Raw genomic sequence first — 19,288 nt, forward strand, 5'->3', positions numbered from 1 at the left:
GAGGTCATCTGTGATTTCAATTAGCAAAAGAAGGATCTAGGTATCCAGACAGGGAGGGTGCGAAAGTAATATAGAAGTCGCGGCAGGGTGATCATTTTCGATAAAGAAATGTGCCCAGTGACTGTGAGCGGAAGCGTAGCCCAAAAGGCCATACAGCCCTTCAGTGCCCGCATACAGCGGCCTACATTACCCTCCAATAGGTCTGCCGCCGTGTGGTAGATATATACTCCTAAATACTTCAAACAAGTGGGCTCCCATCTAACCTCGGATCGGTGGTCAGGCCGCACTGTGTCCCGTGTCAGAGGAAACAAGCAGGTTTTAGACCAGTTAACCTTAAGCCCTGAAAGTGCCCCGAATCGCTCTTGGAGTCGCTCCGCTCCCTTCAACGCCTGTGATCCATTTTCTAGGAATAATAGAAGGTCATCCGCGTATAAGGAGATGAATTGCTGGCCCTCTCTGCTGTTTATGCCCCGAAAATGTTTACCTGTCCGGGCCTCAGCCGCGGGGGGTTCAATCGCCAAAGCAAACCGCAGGGGGGAAAGGGAAAAACCCTGTCTGGTGCCCCGCTCTACCGGATATTGGTGTGAAAAGAGGGGTTCTATCCTCACTCTAGCCACTGCCGCCGTATACAGGACGCGAGTCCACTTAATATAACCTTCTCCCAGGCCAAAGTGTTCCATGCCTTATACAAATATCCCCACTCCAGGCTATCAAACGCTTTCTCTATGTCAATCGAGAGGACCAGGGGTGTCAGGGCTTCCATGTGCGGACTTTCCATCAAGCGTGTAAGCCTCCGTATATTTATCATCGTGTTCCGCGCAGGGATAAAACCCGATTGGTCCATGTGGACCAAGGCGGGCATGTGCTGTAGGCGCCGCGCTACTAGTATGGCACTCAATATTTTGTAGTCCGTGGTGAGCATGTACAACGGCCTATAGGAGGCCGGATTTTCGCTCTCCCTCCCTGGTTTTAGTAGTGGTATCACCAGGGCCTCACGCATAGACTGGGGCAGATGGCCGATTGCCTTGGCTTCATTATATATCGTTTGTAGTCTCGGCGCTAGCAGATCTAGGTATTTGCTGTAGAATTCAATGGGTAACCCATCTAGACCCGGCGTTTTGTTGCGAGCCATCCGTTTGATCGCCCCTCTGATCTCCCCTAATTCTATGTCCCTACCCAAGAAGTCCACCTGATCCAAATGTGGCAGTTGCAGGTCTGCAAGGAAAGCTTGTATGTTGTTCTCCTGCTCCGCCAGCGCGCTCCTATAGAGGCTCTCATAGTATCCCTGAAAGCTATTTAGTATCTCCATCTGGGATTATTGTATGCGGCCCCCTTCTCCCTCGACTGCTAGTATCGGGGAGCTTCGTTTAGCAGGGTTGGCCAGCCACGCCAGTAGTGTTCCAGCTTTGTCCCCTTCAACATGGGCCCGGAGCAGGTATGCTTTATGATCGAAGCTGCGGAGGCGTTCTACCTCCACCGCTACTGCTTCCCTAGCCAAGCTGACCTCCCCCTGAAGCTCGGGGTGGCCCGGTCGCGCCTTCTCGGCGTCTCTCAACTTAGACTTCGCCTTCTGCAGGTCTTCCAACAATACCTTCCGTACTCCCACATGTTGCCCTATGCACTGACCTCTAATTACCACCTTAAAGGCGTTCCATTCCATCGCTCTGGTGGCCGTGGACCCCTCGTTTTCCGCAAAGAACTGGGTTATGCCCTTCTCCAGTGCCGCGTGAAACAGTGGGTCATCCAGTGTCTCAGGACGCAGTCTCCACGTCGGGACACGTGATACCTCCGCAACCCAGGCCAAATTAATCAACAACGGGTTGTGGTCCGAGAGTGTCCTGGTTAGGTACTCGGTCCGCGTTACAGTCTGCATTACAATCCGAGAGCACAAAAATGCATCAATCCGGACATGGAGGTCATGAAGGCTCGAGAAAAACGAGTAATCTCGCTCAACTGGGTGATGTGAGCGCCACGCGTCCGTTAAACCCCATCTCTCTTGCCAATCCAATCTCCCCTTAGTGAGACGGTGTACGGGGGAATCTCCTAGTGGCGGGTGTGATCTGTCTAGTGTCGTGTCCGTTACTGAATTAAAATCACCCCCAATTAGGGCCGGACCCGCTAGGAAGTGTGCTAGTGTTCCCGATAGTCCCGTAAAGAAGGCCATCTGGTCAGTGTTTGGCGCGTATATACTACACAGTACTATGTCCCTGCCCCGTAGTCTGCCCTCCACTGCCACATATCTACCCTCAGGGTCCACTATGTGCCTGATCGCCTGAAACGTGGTACCCGCTCTTATCCATATCATGACTCCCCGAGTGAATGCTGAGTAAGTGGTGTTAAAGATCTGGCCCCTCCACTTCCTTTGTAGTGCTATCCCCTCAGGTTTTGTAAGGTGTGTCTCTTGCAGCAGCGCTATGTGCACCCCCCTACGGACCAGGTAAGCGTGTACTTTGTGTCTCCTCGTCATGGTATTCAGCCCCCGCACATTCCAGGTGATACATCGCAATGCAGTCGCACTAGCCATTGTCCCATAGTTCACATCGCAGCTTCTTTCGCAATCCCTTTGCGACATGAGTGGTGGTGTCCCCCCAACTAACCTTCGAATCGTCTGGCATTGTAATTCCCCTACTTTCCGGAACCATCCACTGCCAGCAAAATGAAGCAAACCCAACAATTCCCTTCCCCCTCCCCCCAGAATAGGCCCCAATATCAAACTATCAGTACCCATCCAAACGTAGTCAAACTACTCAACTTCCCAACTAGTTCACAGTCGCAACCGTGAGTGCCTTAAGGGCAATCGGGTTGTGGTCTAGGCCGGGAGATAGTGACGCGGGCCTCCCCCCGCCCCCCTCTTTAGCAGCGGTCTGACATCCCGGGCAGTGATCCCCTACCGCAGTACCTTACAGTTCGTAAATTCCTCCATCTGCAGGAGTGCCCTCTGGTCATCATCTATATATTAGATATTCAGGATCTCTTCTGCCGTTTGTGGTGTCACCAGCGGACCCCTGGTACTAGGGTTTCTGAGTGCTCCGTCTCCGATCCTGTGCCCCGGTCTTCTGAGTTCGAGCCCCGCCCTGACGGGGAGGCGCCCGACCTGGACAACGATTCCACCGCCTGTAGCGTAGCCTGCCGCTCCACCTCCGTCTGGGACACCGATGGTTTCCGCGATCCCTGCCGTCACCAGCGTAGCCTCTGTGATTTCCGAATCTGCGTCTTTGCGCGCTCCTTCTCCTCCCGGACTCTGGCACCGTCCGTGCCCGCCTTGTATGTCTCCCACCAATCCCAAGCATCCGCCGACGTGGGGAAGAAGTGAGTTTTGTCGTCCAATACCACTCTTAGCTTGGCCGGAAAGAGCAGGGAGTACTGAATTCCCTCATTCCGCAGTTCGCGCTCAATAGATAAAAAGGAGGCTCGCAGTCTCTGCGTCTCAAAGGTGTAATCAGGGAACAGGGTCACCTTACTATTCGCTACCTGGAACGGCCCTGCATCGCGGGCTCTTTGAAGCAGGAGGTCCCTGTCTTTATAGTGCAGCAGTTTGGCCACGACCGGCCTCGGGGGCAGGCCCGGCCTAGGAGGCCTGGCCGGAACACGATGAGCTTGTTCCAGAGTGAAGAATGGTGACAGGCCCTCCGGCGCCACTGTGGTCTTAAGCCAATTGTCCAGAAACTCAACCATATCTCCCCCTTCTGTTTTTTCGTGCAGACCCACTATACGGATATTACTGCGTCAGCTCCTCGGCATCCTCAGCCCTCCTCTCCAGCGTGTGTATCCTGCTCAGAGCGTCCGTGAGCCTTACCTCCATGTTTTTGTGGGCTGGGGTCAACTCGCCCAAAGTGTCCTCAGCCTCCTTGACCCTATCCTTGAGTTTGTCGTGGTCAGCCCTCAGGAGACCCAGTCCCGACACCACCTGTGCGATATCGTGTTGCAAAGCTTCTCTCGTTGCCGCGATAGCCTCCAGTATGCGGTCTTGAAGTTGCTGCAGGTCCGAGGGCCCCGCAGGGTCACCCTCCGCTACCTCAGAGGTCGCGGCACCCTCGGTCTTCCCCTTGTTTCGTACCATGATGTCAGTTCTTGAATCACACCAGCGTCCGTAATCCTCTGTTCAGTTGCCGGGGGAGGCTCAGTAGTCACTTTCAGGTCTCAATATAGTAGCAGCTATATGCCCTGGGCCTTTAATTCACCAACCGGCTGTCCACCAGGAGATCCAAACTCAGCGTTGTCCCCAGGCGGGAATCCACGGGCCCCCCTCGCCGGCAGGTCACCCTCTCCACTCGCTCATGGCCGCTGCAGCCGAAGGGCGCCCCCTCTGGCCTCCCCCTTCTTCACTTAGCTGCTTTGGACGTAATTACCTCCCTCACGAGTGTCCAGGGGTCCACCACCACTCTCGCCAACAATAGGGGAGCAGTCCCAGGTCGTAGTTCCCGCCCTATTCGCGGTCAGGACCCTGTCCCCCGACGGGGACTTCTCGTCAGGGAGGTCCACCCTTCAGTCGCAGTTCGTGGCGCCTCAGGCCCTCTCAGCAGTTCAGAAGTGGAGCCTAGGACGCCCCCAGTCCTGGCAGTCGCCTTGGGTTCTCGACCCCGCTCGGATTCTCGCTCTGCCCTCGGCTCAAGACCTATGCTTCCAACACTCCCTCTTGGTCTCTCCGGCCTCTCCAGTGCTCCTGTGTGCGGCCGAGGTCCACCCAGCCACGTCCGGAAGCCAAAGAGGCAGCTCCCCCCCTCTCAGCTGTAGGCCAGGGCTCATCCGGGGTCGCACGACTGGTAAACCCTACTTGCCACCTCCTCGCGTGCGGCCAGGGTGCGCTACTCCCCCCAGTTCGCCACCGTTGCACTTCTTACCGCCCTGCGGTGTCAGCTACGCCGTCAGACCCTTCAGCCCCCCGGGGCTAGCCACGGGCAAGTCCATCTTTTTTTCCGGTCTTGTTGTGGGTCTAGGGCGCATCGAATCTGCCGCGTCAAGGGGCACCTCCTCCTCCAGCGCGAACCAGCTCCGTTCCTCCGGGGGAAGCCGTGCCTCGTCTGCGTCTCAGCAGCCTCCCTCGACCAGGGGCGGGCCCCTCGTCCCCCGGGCCCACAGGCGGCAGCCACCAGACGTCCCCCAGCGGCAAGGATCTCAGTCCGGGCCGTGCGCCCCGCCGCACTCCGGATCTCCCGCTGCGCAGCCCGCTTCTCAGTTTCCTGCGGTAGGCAATGCCCCGGGCGCACCCCAGCAGGGCGCAGGGCCAGCAGGGCCAGCAGGGCGGTCGGCTCAACAGAACCGCATCTCCTCTTCCGTTCCCTCTGCCGCCATCTTGTCTCAGGGGTCACGTCTGGGTCCAAGGCACAGATCGGTGGGAGCCCCAGTCAGGGGCCACGGGACTCGCCGCAATTCCGCCTTGCTGCTCCCCCGGCAAATCAGTCGCCACCTCCGCCTGTACGGCTCGCAGAGAGGCACCCTCCGCCCAGACGTACTGCTCAATCGCTCTCGGCATCAGTTGTACCCGCCATTTTGCTCTCGTCCGTGCACTGGCCCGTAATCGCGTTTCTTCCGCCGGCGGGCTTTCCCCCAGCTCCGCCAGCGGGATCGAGGGAACAGATTAGACTCCTTTTGCCTCTGGTCTGCAAGTTAGGGCCTCCGCGGGTGTCGCCGCACCTTTTAACAGGATAAATGCGGGGATCAGGCGCGGAGCTCCGAGCTCACCCCGCCATTCTCTCCGGCTCCTAAGCCACGCCCTACTATAATAACGTCATGAGTGCCTTTTCAGAGCTTGTGACTTTAAAAACCAAATACTAGTTGAGCCCATGTTTTATTTCAAAATTCTTGTTATTAATTTGCTGCTATCTCCCATTGGGAGTTCCAGCGGGCTGGCAATCCGCTATATGGGCATCAGGACATTGGATGTTTCTCTGGACTCTCAAAGTGAAAGATACAACATATGCATTGGTGAATATAAACGTGCCCTCGTGTCATTACCATGCCCCGTCAACCATTCTCCATTTGTAATAGTTTTTTTCTGTTGTTTGTATGTGATGAAAATGTATAAATAAATATAAAACGTTAAAAAAAGTACCCTGGCAGGCATACTGTGCTAGACTTGATAAACACAATGATAAATCGAAGGAGAGAGAGGAAAATAAATGAAGCTAGATAATACTTCCTTCCTAATATACTAATACTTACAAAACAGGGCTACAGAGTTCATTGGTTAGGTTGAACACTGGCGTATATTTAGCCATAAGGAATAATTGTAAAAACAGCTGTTCTTCAACTATTCATTGTAAATATACCAACTTTGATCATACCTTTTCTACCAAGGCCAGGCACATAACAGAGAGCCTCTGATTTGGACACTGCACAAGCTGACTCCCCTACCTTGTCCACAATTAAGAATGAAGGGAAATGCTTTGAAATTGTGATTTGGCTAATCTGGTCCTTTGAGCATGGAAAATAAATGAAGTGAGTCTAAGTGTGGGTGTTTGGTTAATCCACCAAAGGGTTTTGCTTTAGGGCTGTGAACTGTTCACCTATAAACATTATGATAGATCCTTTTGGAACAGGCTAGACTTTAATTATTTTTTCCTGACCAGTACCTGTTGCAGGCTGTCTTAGGTACGGAAAAGAAGCCAGTGCATTCATTAACAAGCATTTGCAATGCAATAGGTCTCGCATTTTTGGGAGTTTATGCTATTGGCATTGTAAGTGACAATGCCTTATATTTATGTTTTTAAAACCAAAACATAAAAAAGGCATTGTCATTTACAATGACAATAGCTCAAACTCGGGTAAATGCAAGACCTATTGCATTGCACATGCTTGTTTACTCTGCTTCATTGTTACGCTAATATTCTTGTTTTTATTATCCTGCTTCTCAATCCTATGTTCTTTGTATTCTCTTCCCTTACAGGGTGTCCGTTTTATGGGTAACCTTAAAATTATTAAGGGCTAAATATGTTCCGTGTCCTGTCTATGTGATGGTTCCCTACATCTTTCCCTTCGATCTTGTCGGAATAAGTGTTATTAATAATCAATGTTATTATTTTATTTCTATGCTATCTTTGCCATGTTTACTTCTCCATGTACATACATATTCTCACTTATCTCTTTCATAACTCTTGACTCCTTCTCAGATTACGCTGAATTCTGTTTGGCTATCAACTTCCATTTCTTGTTATCTTTTCTACTCCTATGGTGTTTTTCAACCTTGTGGGCTTTTTTAGGCCCTATGCTATGTTTTTACTTATTTTTACTCCAGGGGTTACTTCTCATTCCCCCGACCTTTATCTCCTTTTCCTATCTGTCTTTATCATACATATAAATATAGCCTTATCTCTTTACCCATGTTGTCTAATATTTCATTCCAATTGATTTATGTCTGTTGTGCGTGCTATTTCCTGGAACAATAATGGCGCTCATAATCCCATTACACACAGATAGCTATTATTCATTTGTTAAAAAACAAAATGCCAAAGTGCCCTACTTCAGGAAACTCATTCAATAGAGAAAAACCCTCGCCTATTAAAATACTATTGAATTGTTCTCTTCTCCTTTCTTCTGCTATTAATAACAACAATTCAATTGTTCTTTTCCCATACATTTTTTAACTTAGAAATTTTCAAACATACAAATATGACAATGGTAGATAGGTATTTCTTAATTCGAAAATTAATGTTATTTTCAAAGTGTATGGTCATAATGGTATTAATATAACTTTCTGTGAATGTACTGCTTCTAAATTAATGTTGTGCTCTAATTCCAATCTTCTGCTAGTAGGGGGTCGCAATCAACTTATGGATGCTAAAATTGATAAAAATTCAAAAAGTTAATACATTCCTAATAAAATGCAAAAGGTTTTTCAAAAAGCCATCCTTTCTCAAGGTCAGATTGATATATGGATGTTACATAACCCAGATCTCATGGAAAACCCATTTTACTATCCTGCTCACCAAATTAGGTCCCATATAGAATGTATTTTTTAAGTAAAAATATTACTCAATCCATTATACGTGCTTAGAAAGATTCCATCTCAATCTCCGATCAAGCCCAAGTGATAGTGAATTTAGAACTGACATTAGACCATCCACTCTCCATTCAAAGAAGATTTAACAACTACTTATTACAAGATCCAATTTTTGTTGACAGATTGGGCAAATTCCAAATATTTTTTGCTCTTAATACGACCACTAATACTAAACTTCATTTGGGATTCCTTTAAAGCAACTGCTCGAGGATTTACTATTGATTGCATTGTGAGAAAAGCAATTAGCAATCAAAGAGTCGTTATATCTATTTAGGTCAATTAAAGATCTACAACACAAACATATACCTCTAACTGCAAAGATACTTTGGCCCGGCTCAGTCAGGTGAAATTAAAATCTAGTAAAATAAAATCTACGAATGACGCTTGCAGTACACTTCTGAAAATGAATGCCAAATTCTATGGAGGTCGCAGTAAAGAGGGTACATAACTTGCTACCTAATAATTAACCCCTTCCATGCTGATGATGGCCCCCAGCCGTCATGCACTACAGTGCTGGTGTGCTGAAGACGGCTGGGGGCCGTCATGACCGCACCCGCGCTGAAATCTGCAGCCCAGGAGCAGAATCGCGGCAGCATGGAAGGGGTTAAAATACAAAAATTACTATTATAACAAATATTAAGGGTAATAGACTTAACAGAGACTCTGATATGCTCAAAAGGTCTTCGGATTACTATCAAGATCTATATACCACAGATAATACCCCATCACAAGATACCCAAGACTATTTTCTGATGATATACCTCTAAAAGAGAATAGCAACCACCAGATATTTCTTCTTTAGAAGCAGATATTGATTTTTCTGACATTAAAGCTACTTTCTGTCGCCTTGCTACATTTAAAGCATCCTGGGTGATGAATTTCCTGTTTAATTCTATTCTTGTTTTTCTGGGATTCTCTAACCCAAATTACTATTACTTAAAAAAAAAAATAAGGAAGTGCTCAGAGTTCCGTTTTATAAGCCAAGCTATGTTTGATAACAAAAAAAGATTGAGTTTTATCATAATGAAAAAATGATAGACCTATCTTGGTAATAAACACTGATTACAAGATATATGCCAAGATAATAGCCATGTGTATTAACTATATAATTTCCTACTTGCCAGATCTTGAGCAATCTGGTTTCATTAACGGCAGATGTATAAATGGCAATTCCAGAAACTATTTGTACATCAATCATGGGGCTTCGTAAGTATCTGATCCTAGTGCAGCAATAGCATTGGATGCTGAGAACGACATTGATAGAGTAAGCTACAATAACACAACATATTGAATTATTATACAGTATCCCTTAGATCTCAGGTGTTGTTAATGATAGACAATACTCCTACTTTGATCTTACCAGAGGCACTTACAAGAGCACTGTTATGTATTTTAGCCCTTAAACGGTTTTAAAAAAAAAAACGAATATCTAACAACTTCACCGGTTATAAATCTAAAGGTGTTGATCTTAAATTTATAACATATGCAGATGATCTTTTATTCAACATGTCCAAACAGGATATCTTCATCCCTGCATTTTTTATATACTACACTAATACTCAGAAGTCTTCGGTTACAAGCTAAATGTTGAAATATCCGAAGTTAATACATATTGTTATTAAGAAATGTTTCTAAATACAGACATTGTTGGGAAAACCACAATATTGAAATGTCTGTGTATGTTATACTCAAACTCCATAAAAAAATCTTTAATATCAATTGTAAAGAAATTAAATATAAGATTAAGACGCTCTCTGAAAAATGGTCACCTCTTTTCCTAACTTGGTGGGGTAGACTCAATACTAGCAAAACAATGTGTTTATCTATTATAAATTTTGTATCATAAATGCGTCTGTCAAACTTCCTAAAAAATTCTATAAAAGGTATCTACAGCTGTTCAACTAAAACTCTCTGGATTGCATAGAGAGCTTGTATCTCTCTGACCAAGTTACAACGACCAAAACAATTGGAAAAATGCTAATGATAATACCTTTGCTTAATGGTGGAATATGATTTGTTATTATCATAGATTAGATATAGAGTTTGTTTTAATTTTCTTCAGATAGCTATTGAAAGACTCTCAGTGTGGTCGTCTTTAACTTCATCTTTTAGCCAAGCATGTGTCACAGAATGTCCGATATTATTATTGAAACTCTTCATCCTCTTTGATTTGTATATATCTTCCTTCATTGTGAATAACTTAATTCCTTAAATTACTGTAATTACATTACTCTATTTTACTTGTTTTTCCCTTATTTAATATTTAATTCCTGTAAATCCCTCCTCCCTTTTTAGGTTGAAGCCTAGCAGACAGCGCAGTTGTCTGGTTGCGAAAAGACTTCTTGGGGACATTTTGAGAGCTTCCCTGGGAATGCATTCTGCCCGTTGCTTACAATTGGCTTGTGGTTTGTAACTTTTGCTTGCTTTCTATTTGCTGGCTTTATTTGTTTTAGGCTGTGCAACATGTCCATGTGCCTCCAGTGGAGCACAAATGAAGCACATTATTTGTAATTCTGGTGGAAACAAATATTTTAATACAATCAAAACAAATCAATACGCTAATGCAATTTCCCCTCATTATCTTTTGTGTGCTGTATAGTTTTATCAGTATGACAGTATTTGCAAATGGTCATTTCAAATGAACATGTGTTGTCTATAATGGCAGTGCCCTACCACATCATGCATACTCCACTCAACTCCACTATACGCCACTCAACTCTATGCCTCTCTAGGACACTCCACAACACTCCACTCTATGCCATTCTACTCAACTTCACTCTAGACCACTCTACTCTATGGCACTCCATGCCACTTTATACAGATCCACTCTATGACACTTTACTTCATTTGAAACTACGCTATACCACTCCACTCTTTAACACATTACTCAACTCTTGGTCACTCTATCACACACTACTCTCTGCCCCTCCACCCTATGACACCCAACTCTAGTCCACTCTACGACACTGTGGACCTCAGCACTTATAACAGACTGCCACATGGTGGAGAGTTTTTAAAATTTCTGATATAAGTAAAGCAGCATTTGTTTAATAATTTCAACAGCCCTAAACATTACTAATACCGGTTGCTCAAGCCATTCTTATAGCTTCAGGTGGTCTGGAACAGTTTGAACTGTCACACTTGTAGGAGTGTGATGGTTAGTACTTGTGTTGGTACTGTCACTGACAGTGCTGAGCGGGACGATGGGTGGTGCAGGCTGCATGGCCTCCTAATAACTGCCTTGCCACCTATTTTCTTTTGTTACAAATTAAGCACGATCTACAGCACTCCACTCCACAACACTTCATGAAATTCTATTCAACTACACTCTACTACAATCCACACAACTCCCTCTATGCCACATTACGCCACTGTAAGACACACTATTCCACTCTATCTCACTACAATGTATGCCACTCTTTGTCACTCATCTCTACAACACTGTGCCACTCTATGCCACTCCATTCTACAACACTCTACTCCACGGCCCTCACTCTATACCCTCCACTCTACACCACTCTACTCCACTACACTCTACTCTTCGCCATTCCACTCCACTCTTCTCTATGTCACTGACTTTTCGTCATGCTGAACAACAGCCACACTGGTGTACAACATGGATAAAACACATTGGCAAAGCTAATAGCTCTTGCATAAGCGAGACCTATTGGCTTTGCCAATGCTGGTTCTCCTCTTCCTCCTTTCTCTCTCCCTCTCTTCTTTGCTTTATTTTTATAAAATTATAACATATCCTTAATTCTTTTTAGTATTGAAATAGTATGCTGCCATAACATTTAGTTGTTAGAGCTTTTTCTTATGTAATAATAGTATTTTATGTTACCCTTTGTTTGCTTATTTCCACTTTTCTTTCCTTTGCTTAACTTTTCAAAACTATTTGCTATTTCATAGTTTATTATTTTAACATAGTGTTCAATGAAGCATATTTAAACAAAACATACTGACTGGTATGTTATATCTGGGAATTATCCCAACAGGGAAAATTACTGAAGAAGTACAGGCGGCTATGATCAGAAAGAAAACATCTTCCGATACCATTATTTGACTGACAGCTTCCCCATGGCAACCAAAACAGAAAGGCAGATCCTGGAAGGATCTACTCTCTCTTCCACCCACTCCACTAAAAGACACACATTGCACTGCCGGTCTACCCCAGTGTCCAGCATGGGGAATAAGGAGTAGTTTCTGTACTGTAACTCCAGTTCTGTAGTAGGGGTATCTCTGTTATAGTCACATCTATCTAGTGAATAGTCCCGCCCATGTGCGTGGACCCCGGCAATCAAAAATAATCTCTTAAATTGGCAAAAAATGCAGAACTGCAAATACACTTAAGAGAGAATTAAAGACAAATAATGCAGCCTATATCCACAGACTCACTGTCCAGTACTTCAACTAGAAATTCCACCAAAAACAACCACACAAACAGCACAGCCTGCCCAGTTTCCTCCACAGAGAAACTTGCCTCTACCAGTAAAAGCCTCTGGAATGATAGAGAGGAAGGCATGGACAGACAAGCCCCATAGGCTGCCATTATGTGGCTTAAATAGGATACTGTGCCTTTAAGAGAACTTTCCAGAACTTCTCCCAGTATCCCAAAATGCACAGCAGGTCCCATTTACTTTCAGTCCTTTTTGAAGGCGTAACACGCCAGACCTGTAGCATTCCTTACATGAATATCTTTCTCCACCGGGGAGGAGGGCGGGCGCTTATGACTATAACAGAGATACCCCTACTACAGAACTGGAGTTACAGGACAGAAACTACTCCTTCTGTAGTAGGGGATCTCTGTGTATATTATAACACAAAAGAAAGGGAGGTAGAGGGAAGAAATGGGCGTAGGCTCACCCTCCAAAATTACGTAAGTCACAAGAGATCTCTGGGCAACAGAAATTGAGAGCCTAGCTACTAACTATAGTCCTATTCACAACATTCAATGGGGTTGGAATAGTGTGTATAGTGGTAGAAAAAGAGAATTACTCTTTTTCTTGTTGTCCCCTCACTCACCAGGGTTGCCCCACGGTGACATGCTTCATCATTGGGGCCATCCCAGTCCGCTGCGGACTGGGGCGTGCTGCGACTTGCGAATTACGTAGGAGCACTTTTAATTCTTGACTATGTGTGGTGCGAAGGTAGTGATGTGATGGAGTGGGGTTATGTGTAAATTGTTAAAATTACCTGCCTAGTAAGCTTGAAATAGTTTATTCTTGCTTCCAGGTGGTAGAGTTAAAACCGTGGTTCAAGTATTAGGATACCCAAAAGGCAATGTATTTAGGTGTACCTATCAACTCCTGTCAACATGTTTCGTGCATCCCCCAAGCACTTCCTCAGGACTACACAGGGACGCGCCCTGTGTTCGCCACTCCTAAAAGACGCTGCAATGAGCTAAATGGTGAAAGATGCTGCAACCAAAATTAATGCATGCATACAGTACCTACGTAACCAATTGAATCACGTGGTTCCTGTAAGACAAAAAACATAGCTTAATAGTCACGGGGTAGTCATGACCCCCAGTGTATGTACACAGAAATCACACACATAGGACGAAAAAAGAAGAACATTGATATATTCCCCGTGGTCCTAAGAGAACGTTTTCCTGCATAAAAAACGTGGTTTGCACCTTGTGGTATAAAAGCAGGCACTCATCCTACTAGCACACTCATACATTTCGTTTTTACATACATGTGGTAGGGCCTAGCTGCGCCCCATGGACTCGGAGGGTTTCAGTATCCCGGCAATCTGTAATGTCGGCAGGAAGCAAATATTACCAGGTTGTTTCGTTGTTAAAAAAAAGACCTACGAGGCTATGTGTCTCGTGCTCCGTAATCGGCAACAAACTGGGTTGCAAAGAAACTCCGTCTGTTAAACACGGATTTGCATGGCATTATCAGCACTTACTTGCCAACTGGATACCTCCCTCGTTTGCACCTACTCGCGCGTCTCCGATCCGAATGTTGTATGACCGGGGACGCCGGGTTGCTTTTAGCTTTCCTTTCGCCTCCCACTTCCGCGTTGTTCCCGACAAAGACTAGAGCGCGCTGAGACATGCGCGATCGGTTTTGGCGGCCATGTTTGGTGTATGGAAGTAATTCCAACACGGATTTTTTGTTAAAGGGCTTGACTCCCTATTTTTATAATTTACAGCGTAACGCAGCTTTTTCTTGTTTTTATCAGTTTAGTTTGGCAACATTTTTTGAAAAAATATTAAGTGATCAGAAAGTATCGAAACCATATACAAAATATATACAAATAATTATCGAGTGGTTGGATCATGGTTTTATTCATTTTATACCTCTTAACGTTTCCGTTTAGATTGGTATTTTGATGAGGTTACTCTGGATGTCAGTACGTGGCCAACTGGATAGGAGACTTCCAGTGAGTCAGATTATGTGAATTGTCCCCACGGGATATCATCATTTAGGCCCACGATGTGAGAACGAAGTTTAAAAACCCAACGCTGTTCTTTTTCTAAGAGTTTTTTCTCCATGTCAGTGTGTGGCTGTTGTGTTTTAAGGACCACCCAACGCATGTCATTTGGGGTGTGTCCTTTTTCCAGGAAGTGTGTAGTCATTTTTGTGTTGGAATGTTTACACCTAAAATTACTGCGGTGTTCCACCATACGTGTATTGACCTTCCTGGTGGTCATGCCAATGTATTGAAGGTTACACGTGCAAGTAATCATATAGACTACCCCTGTTGTGTTACAGTTTGAGTATGCCCTTAGTTCCCAGGTCAAACCATTGTTGCAGGTGACTCGTTTTGTTGCTGTGGTTAGATGACACACACTGCAGTTTGAACAAGGGTAGTGTCCTGTTGGTAGTGGGTGTAGGCGACGTATTGGGCCTTCCGTACCTTTGGGGCGTGTGTGGACTAACAAGTCCTTCAAGTTTTTCCCTTTGCGGTGGCTAAACATTGGCTGGGTAAGGTTTAAGCCACCACTATTAAGTGTTCTCCAATGCTTTTTAACAATTTTTGTTACTTTTTCTGAAGCCACATTGTAGGTGGTAACACAAATAGGTCTCCTGTTGGTGTCATTTTCGGACTCCTCCCTGGGTTTTGGTTCCAGAAGGGCGTCTCTATTGTTATTTGACGCTCTCTTTTTTGCTTTTGACACGAGTTGGCAAGGGTAATTTCTCTGTAGTAATTTTGTGCTTAATTCTTTCACTTGTGTCTCATAATCCCGTTTCTCTGAGCAGTTGCGCCTCAGGCGTAAAAACTGCCCGAAGGGTAAATTCTCCCTTAATTGCCTTGGATGGAAAATGTCAAATTTCAACAAACAATTTCTAGCCGTGGCTTTGAAATGTGTAGTGGTGGTCAGTTTCCCACCCTCTGCTTGGATATTTAGATCCAAGAAGACCAGTTTTTCTCTGCTCATTGTGGAGGTAAACTTCAGAAAGGGATCTTGTGAATTCAACCAGACCAGGAATAGGTCAACTTCCATTTCGTTTCCATTCCAGATGAGGATAACGTCATCAATATAACGCTTCCACATGTGGATGTGTCTAGAGTGGGGGTTGTTTGGGATTAGGATTCTCTTCTTCTCCAGTTGGTGTACATACAACCCTGCCACACTCTGCGCGAATGTACTTCCCATGCTGGTTCCATGGGTTTGCCGATACAGAGTATGTTGGAAAAGAAAGAAGTTCTCGGTCAAGGCTAGGCGGCAGCATTCCAAAACTACATGTCTGGGTGTCTTATATTGCCACTCGCTTTCAAACAGAACTTCCTCTAGGATTTCTAGGGTTTCTTTGTGGGGCAAACTGGTGTAAAGACTCTCCACATTGAGTCCAACTAGTATTTGTGTGGTTGGATCAAAGTCAAGCTCTTTGATTAAGCATAACACCGCTTTGGTGTCTTGTAGATATGTCTCAGTTTGTTGCACTAAAGGTCGTAAAAAGGCGTCTGCAAACTTTGACAGGGTCTCTAGAATCGACCCAATCCCTGAGACAATCGGCCTCCCTGGTGGATCCTCCATTCTTTTGTGGATTTTTGGGATTGTGTAAAAATACGGTATCCTTGGGTGTTTGTTATCCAAAAAGTCTGCTTCTTTTTTAGAAAGCCAGTCATTTATCAAGGATTCTTCTCCACAGTGGTACAAAACTCTAAAGATTTAAATTCCGAATGTCTCTGACTTCTGGCTGACCAACGAAATTACGAGATCTTGACTGAGGATCCGACGGAACGTTTGAGAATCGAAATTGCGAGGATGGTAGAAGAATCCTTGATAAATGACTGGCCAATGTTTAGCCACCGCAAAGGGACAAACTTGAAGGACTTGTTAGTCCACACACGCCCCAAAGGTACGGAAGGCCCAATACGTCGCCTACACCCACTACCAACAGGACACTACCCTTGTTCAAACTGCAGTGTGTGTCATCTAACCACAGCAACAAAATAAGTCACCTGCAACAATGGTTTGACCTGGGAACTAAGGGCATACTCAAACTGTAACACAACAGTAGTAGTCTATATGATTACCTGCACGTGTAACCTTCACTACATTGGCATGACCACCAGGAAGGTCAATACATGTATGGTGGAACACCGCAGTAATTTTAGGTGTAAACATTCCAACACAAAAATGACTACACACTTCCTGGAAAAAGGACACACCCCAAATGACATGCGTTGGGTGGTCCTTGAAACACAACAGCCACACACTGACATGGAGAAAAAACTCTTAGAAAAAGAGCAGCGTTGGGTTTTTAAACTTCGTTCTCACATCGTGGGCCTAAATGATGATATCCCGTGGGGACAATTCACATAATCTGACTCACTGGAAGTCTCCTATCCAGTTGGCCAAGTACTGACATCCAGAGTAACCTCATCAAAATACCAATCTAAACGGAAACGTTAAGTGGTATTAAATGAATAAAACCATGATCCAACCACTCGATAATTATTTGTATATATTTTATATATGGTTTCGATACTTTCTGATCACTTAATATTTTTTCAAAAAATTTTGCCAAACTAAACTGATAAAAACAAGAAAAAGCTGTGTTACGCTGTAAATTATAAAAATAGGGAAATAGTCAAGCCCTTTAACAAAAAATCTGTGTTGGAATTACTTCCATACACCAAACATGGCCGCCAAAACCGATCGCGCATGTCTCAGCGCGCTCTAGTCTTTGTCGGGAACAACACGGAAGTGGGAGGCGAAAGGAAAGCTAAAAGCAACCCGGCGTCCCCGGTCATACAACATTCGGACCGGAGACGCGCGAGTAGGTGCAAACGAGGGAGGTATCCAGTTGGCAAGTAAGTGCTGATAATGCCATGCAAATCCGTGTTTAACAGACGGAGTTTCTTTGCAACCCAGTTTGTTGCCGATTACGGAGCACGAGACACATAGCCTCCTAGGTCTTTTTTTAACAACGAAACAACCTGGTAATATTTGCTTCCTCCCGACATTACAGATTGCCGGGATACTGAAACCCTCCGAGTCCATGGGGCGCAGCTAGGCCCTACCACATGTATGTAAAAACGAAATGTATGAGTGTGCTAGTAGGATGAGTGCCTGCTTTTATACCACAAGGTGCAAACCACGTTTTTTATACAGGAAAACGTTCTCTTAGGACCACGGGGAATATAATCACATTTTTTTTTTTTTCGTCCTATGTGTGTGATTTCTGTGTACATACACAGGGGGTCATGACTACCCCGTGACTATTAAGCTATGTTTTTTGTCTTACAGGAACCACGTGATTCAATTGGTTACGTAGGTACTGTATGCATGCATTAATTTTGGTTGCAGCATCTTTCACCATTTAGCTCATTGCAGCGACTTTTAGGAGTGGCGAACACAGGGCTGGTCCCTGTGTAGTCCTGAGGAAGTGCTTGGGGGATGCACGAAACATGTTGACAGGAGTTGATAGGTACACCTAAATACATTGCCTTTTGGGTATCCTAATACTTGTACCCCGGTTTTAACTCTACCTCCTGGAAGCAAGAATAAACTATTTAAAGCTTACTAGGCAGGTAATTTTAACAATTTACACATAACCCCACTCCATCACATCACTACCTTCGCACCACACATAGTCAAGAATTAAAAGTACTCCTACGTAATTCGCAAGTTGCAGCACGCCCCAGTCCGCAGCGGACTGGGATGGCCCCAATGATGAAGTATGTCACCGTGGGGCAACCCTGGTGAGTGAGGGGACAACAAGAAAAAGAGCAATTCTCTTTTTCTACCACTATACACACTATTCCAACCCCATTGAATGTTGTGAATAGGACTATAGTTAGTAGCTAGGCTCTCGATTTCTGTTGCCCAGAGATCTCTTGTGATTTATCTCTGTGTATAGTCATAATCTAGTGAATAGAATGGCAAGCCCATCCCCACACCAAGCGGCGGTGGAGAACAAGAAATAACACCACTATTGTGCGAACAAATTTCGCAGCGAAGCCTGCCCAACCTGAGCGTCTGCCCTGGCATCAGTGTCCAGGCAGTAATGCTTAGCAAAGGTAAGGACCGACTTCCAAGTGGCCGCCTTGCAGATTTCTGCAATTGGAACATTACGGAGCAAAGCTGTCGTGGCAGCTTTACCCCTGGTGGAATGAGCCTCAGGTTTACCCCCTAAGGTCTTATTAGCTTTTTGGTAACACAGCTGTATGCAGGACACAATCCACCTAGAGATGGACTGTTTCGAGGTCGCAAGACCCATCCTGACCGATCCATAATTGATAAACAATTGGTCTGACCTACGAATATCTTTGGTTTTATCCAGATAAAATTTCAACACCCTCCTAACATCCAGGGAATGTAAAGACCTTTCCGCTGGAGATGAAGGATTCTGAAAAAACATAGGCAAAGTTATGGTCTGGTTGACATGAAAATCAGAAATAACCTTGGGAAGAAATTTAGGGCGAGTACGCATAACAACCTTCGCAGCATGAAATACAGTATAAGGCTCTTGGCAACACAACGCCTGAATTTCACTCACCCTGCAGGCCGATGTAATGGCCACGAGGAACGCCGCCTGTGAGAAGTTGGCCTGATATATGATGTTCACTAGTTCTAGTGACCACCTTGTATCAGTTCAAACAACCCTTATGGTGATTGGTTGTAAGTCAACCTTATAGACCAGCTATCCTAATGGTAGCATGGACAAAGCAGTCTTAGGCTAAACTCTTTTGGCATGTGAAGCCAGCTGTTTTACCACAATATAACCGCTTGAATACCAGATGAAAGGACACCACACAGGTTGTTATGAAAATAAACAATATATTTATTAATAACAACACCTCTGAACTCTTTATGAGATCAGAGGG

General features: G+C 45.2%; 1 protein-coding gene across 2 annotated transcripts in view; it reads right to left on the bottom strand.

Moving 5' to 3' along the window:
* Positions 1-19,288, bottom strand: part of LOC144828458 (ubiquitin carboxyl-terminal hydrolase CYLD-like) — a 677,169-nt gene that overhangs the window by 394,973 nt on the left and 262,908 nt on the right. The window lies entirely within an intron of this gene.

This window comes from Lissotriton helveticus, chromosome 4_1 (genome assembly GCF_964261635.1).
Source record: "Lissotriton helveticus chromosome 4_1, aLisHel1.1, whole genome shotgun sequence".
Taxonomy (NCBI): Eukaryota; Metazoa; Chordata; class Amphibia; order Caudata; family Salamandridae; genus Lissotriton; species Lissotriton helveticus.